This window comes from Trachymyrmex septentrionalis, unplaced genomic scaffold (assembly GCF_001594115.1).
Source record: "Trachymyrmex septentrionalis isolate Tsep2-gDNA-1 unplaced genomic scaffold, Tsep1.0 scaffold148, whole genome shotgun sequence".
NCBI classification, from domain to species: domain Eukaryota; kingdom Metazoa; phylum Arthropoda; class Insecta; order Hymenoptera; family Formicidae; genus Trachymyrmex; species Trachymyrmex septentrionalis.
In genome coordinates, this window is record NW_017304631.1 from 889,687 (window position 1) to 894,649 (window position 4,963).

The 4,963-nt window shown below is 46.7% G+C and overlaps 1 protein-coding gene across 2 annotated transcripts in view; it reads left to right on the forward strand.

Annotated features, from left to right (window-relative positions):
- LOC108745792 (putative metabolite transport protein HI_1104) overlaps positions 1-4,963 on the forward strand; it is a 17,426-nt gene that overhangs the window by 922 nt on the left and 11,541 nt on the right. The window contains exon 1 of one of the 2 annotated variants that reach the window (XM_018482150.1): positions 3,302-3,468. The exons of the other annotated variant lie outside the window; for it this stretch is intronic. The gene's annotated coding sequence lies outside the window, so the exon portion shown is untranslated. Of the gene's footprint in view, positions 1-3,301; positions 3,469-4,963 lie in introns of those variants that run through there. 2 annotated transcript variants of the gene reach the window in all.

Here is a 4,963-nt window from a genome sequence, read left to right on the forward strand (position 1 = left end):
TGCCCCTCGTGAAATCGAAATTGTTGCTCTCATCCCGTGCAACAGGACCTACGAGCTCTGTCGTCGACGCGTCTGCAACGCGACCGTCTTTGCATGCCTTCGGAGCCTAATCGACAGACGCGTCGCGTCTTAAGCGGTGACGCAAAGTCAAAGATTGGATCCCCGCGGCACTCGCGGCACTCGCGAGATCCCAGAGATCGGCGAACGATGACGAGTCGTCGTTGCGACTATTCGCATCCCAAAGTTTCGACGTCAGACGCCACCCTGGGATTCGATAGAATATTCGGTATCGTCGCAGAGCGATGCTTCGCGCACTCGTCGTGTAAAGGTAATGGACGCTTGCCCCCCCGGGTTGCAAGTTGAGTGTCGCGCACGAACAAATCGGCGACGAATTTAACGCACCTGCGAAACCTGTTCGGACGATTATTGAACGCGACGACGTGGCGAAGAGAGTAGATTGCCACGAATCGCGCACGGTGTAGTCACTTTGGCGGCGGGGTGGCCCGCGTCATATTAATATTAACAGTGAGCTGCGTCTTCACGAAGAGCGCGAAATCGGAAGGAATTCGCGATCGATCCGAAACTGAATGGGAAACCGATCGCCGTTCCCTATTTCGAGGGGATGTTTTAGGGGGAGGTTTCGGGAGGAATTCCAGATTTCAAATTGATGCCCCTCTCTACGCCCACGAGTGAGTCACGCAGGGACGTCAGGTCTCGGTATCTCCCTCCGGGAGATGTAAACACAGTTCGAAATCTGCCGGAATTCCGATCCTCTCTCTCGTTTCCGATATCTCGCACCGAACTCCCTCTATTCCGATATACTCTCGTAGACACGCGAGAGTGGACCGCGAATGCGAGCGAGTTGTTACGCGATCGCGACTGGACGGCAACCCGAAATACCGATCCAAGCAACAGGATCCAGATCCCGGGCCGACGAAGGGACGACTCGCAGAGAGGCTCGCCTCTCTGTATCCGCAATTCGGTGTCGCTCGGTTCTGCTCGAGCCAGCTCGGCTCGGCCTCCTCTGATGGTCGATAACAGCGAGAGTGCGTACTGAGGGCGCGCTCCTTTGATTCCCACCGAATCTCTCTCTCTCTCTCTCTCTCTCTCTCTCTCTCTCTCTCTCTCTCTCTCTCTCTGCAATTTCCCTCCCGAATTATTCTTATCCCAGCACGCGAAAAATTCTCCCTGCTAATCTTAATCTCGATCAATTAAGCCGCGCGACTCGCGTTAGACTTAAATGTGCCTTTCCCATCGTGAAACGGCCGCAAAGGCCACGTTTAGCTCGCTCGCGTTTGTTGCAAATTTATAGTTGTACAGCCTGAAAATTATAACTTGCGAAAGGAGGAACGTGAATTCGGATTATTCGAGGGATAAAAGAATATTTATACGTAATACGCATTTAATTAGCGCGTACTTCCGTCTCGGAAATAAAGCTCATCGACGTGATTTCATTAATAGTACATATATCGAAATCCCGTGTGTGGTAAAGAATCAGGTCGGGGTCGCACGTGAACGAGATATTAGATCCTGCAATCAGTGTTTCCGAGCCACTAATTACCTGCGCTGTTGCAGGGGGACGAAGGTTTTCCGCTCGCGAATCTAACGGCCTTCCGCGGATATGCACGCGTGCAGCGAGGTTGCATCTTTTCGATTCTGTCGTCGACAGTAACGTCGATTGTCGGCACCTGTCACGCGTAGCTGTCGCGTTTTGCGACGCGGGGGAAACGAGCGCGAAGTTGATGGCGGTTCGCTGTCGATCGGCGGATCGTGAAATTAATTGAATCGGCAAAGGAACGGGAGAGGAGGAGGACGCGCGTATAAAATTGTGAGGAAAAAAATAAAAAATAAAAACAATAAAGATGAATCTGTAATATTTTTCGAAAAAGGTTTCACGATATATCCTCTCTTCTCCCGTTCTTTCTACTCGATAATTCGATAATATAAAAAAGGATCGGCAGACGTTCGATCGTCGATGAAATCTGAATTTATTCAGACACTTCAATGCTGTATTTTCAAGCTTCCGCTACATTTGACTTGGCGAAAGAAATGTTCGGCGATCTCAAAATTGAACGATTCGACAGGAGATTGTAAATCTGTCTAAGCAGCACACACACACACACATCTGTGATATTATTAATCTATTCGTGTATTCAAATTTATCACAATTATTATACAATAATAATATAGTATTACTATATTAGAGAGGACCATAATTATTGTATAGTAATTAATAATTATATAATTGATGAAACGAAACGCTCGAAATTAACAGTTTACCGAGCGAACGAACGTGAACGTTCCTCATGAGATAAAAATCCGAAATCGAACTTGCGAACGAAGACGAGCCGAGTTCTCGAAGCGGAATAATCACGCGATGAATAATCATGGTATGCGACATTATCCCATTTCGCCCGAAGACCATGTCTTCTCCGATTAACGATCGCGATCGCGATCGCGATCAACAGGACATGCGCGTCCTGCTCCGGTCGCCTCTCTCAAGGCGAGACGGCTAAACCGCCTTTGTCATTACACAGCTGTGACACACGAGAGAGGTACGGGGGGGAAGTGTGTCAATGTTACGGCGATCGCATGCCAGGTATCCATGTACTTAGGCTGATGCGTGCCGCTCTTCGAGCTGGCGGGGTTGACCGACTCGTGCCGCACATCGTGCTGATGGCGATCGAGCGAAGGGACCAACTTATCCCTTATAGGCTGGAAAGTGATCATCGGTGATCGTAGAAGTTGCCGGACTGTCCTAACGAAAAAGATCAAGCGTAATTACCTTTCGAAACGCCTGTACACCGCGATCGTGACCGTTCTCGCGTACTAGCCTCTCGTCTCCGAGTAGTGGCATACGTTAATTATCCGGAATGAAACACCCGTGATACACATCTTTCGCTTTCAACGCGCGTGACTTGGCGCTCCGAAGGACTCCGACGAGGCGTCTCCGCGCTCCTCTCCGCGCGCTGTTCTCCCGTGTATCGCTTTACCAGCGGTGATGATGTAACGAGTAAGGTGCAAGCGGTCAAGTTGCAGCGCGACCTTGAAAATCGAAGATCGAGAGTGTCCCCGCCGTCGATGCCGATGATGATGGTGGTGGTGGTGGCGGTGGTGGTCTCCCACCGTGGCGAGGTGTGGTGTTGCACGTATACACCATACCGCGAGTCCTGTCCCCTTCCTCCTTCGTTAGACGCACGGAAGGAAGGCTCCCGGTCCTTGGACACTTTCTTATAAATGTACGTTGGTCACCAGCTCGTGCCTCATTTGCACGCTTCACCCTCCGTGTGCGTGGAGGGTTCGATCCGCGGGACCGTTTTGCTCTCTTATCATCTGGCTATCCTCGTCCAGCTTCCCTTCGTCATCGCGCGCGCGTCACGCTGATCTCCGAGTGTCGAGAAGTGGATTTCCTTCAATTTGTTTCCCCGGAATTTCAGATTCTCGATTTTGACTCGTTGAAGGATACTTGTGAGTACTTCTTTTAGACCTATAAGTATTCGACGGAATTGCTGACGGAAAAGCTTCAGAAGCGGCGATCTCGCTCATCTTTTCGAGCGATCGGAAAGAACGCGTAAGCTCCTTACGGCTTGTTGAGAGAACGAATGAGAAGCTTGTCGCTTATCGGCGAGTCGATAAACAAACGTTTTGCTGAAAGAGGTTTAATGTAAAGATATCATCAAGGTTTCCTTTGTTCTGTTTTATTTAGGTCGAACGTTCTTACCTCCGGCATAGCGGTGTCTTGTATAAGTGCCCCTAAACTACACCTTCCTTTCAACTTCTTTGACTATTCAATTGTAACAGAACTTGTTCCGATACATTTTCAAGCATTAACGTCTGATTTGTCGTACTTTTACGTTACAAGGAAATTGTACTCTGAATTCGCTAAAGCGATCGTTTTCGATCGATTTACAATGTTCGGCGAGGATTTCGACAATTGAATTGGGATTGAGTAAGGTAAAAAAAGTGATAAAAGTATCGAGTGAACGTGCGGAGAAAAGACATAGAAAATATATCGAATTCTGGACAATACATATATATATATATATGCCTTGTAATACAACGATATGCAACACAAAGAATCGTGTTCATGCATAACTGTTTGTTCCGCACTGCTTGTAAGAAAAACATTCGGAATGTCAACAGGCAGGAATATAAATTCGCGCATGTATATCCATACATGAATAATTAAATTTACGCGCTTGTCATCAATTTTTATTTAAGTTATTAATTTTATTTAAAATATAAAATACAATAAGAATTTTAACAAAATCTATTATTTTTGCTACGATGTATTTTTCAGGGATTTTTTTTTTTTTTTTTTTTTTTTAGAAGACGTTCCTTTTTTCCTCAAGATTGTTCTTTTAAAATGAAAATTAAAATTCTCGGCGTATCCGAGAAACAAGAAATTTTTTTTTCCTCACTGCACGCGGATGCGATTCCCGTTGCCCGACTCTCGCTCTCAATCGTAATCTCGGTGATGTCGGCGATTAATTAATTAATGCGAATGCGATTATCGCCTCCGCTGTGCTATTCTGCCGCTGTTCCGCGCTATTTACGAGGCTCGTAACTCCGTGATACGCCTTAGAGGCCCGTTAGATCCGCATCCAATCCGGGATGCCGACGCACGTTCTACCTATAATGTCCATTCAGCCTTCGACTTAGCGCAGGTCTCTAATTAAAAACTCTGCCGCGATCGCTTTGCCAACAGCTTTGTAGATCGTACGATTTACGATTGTACGCATCTCTGTTGAATGTGACACGCATTGAAATGTGAAAAAATTCACGTGACTTGCCCTAACATCTATTTCTTGGTGGTATCGAGTCTCATTGCACTGGCTTCTCAATTTCGCGAATTTACGCACGTCTAAATATCCTATTAATGTGACAAATGTATGCTGATAAGCAAAAAAACCAGAAAAAAGAAAAACAAAAAAGAATATCCACGTGTAAATGTTCGTAAGAT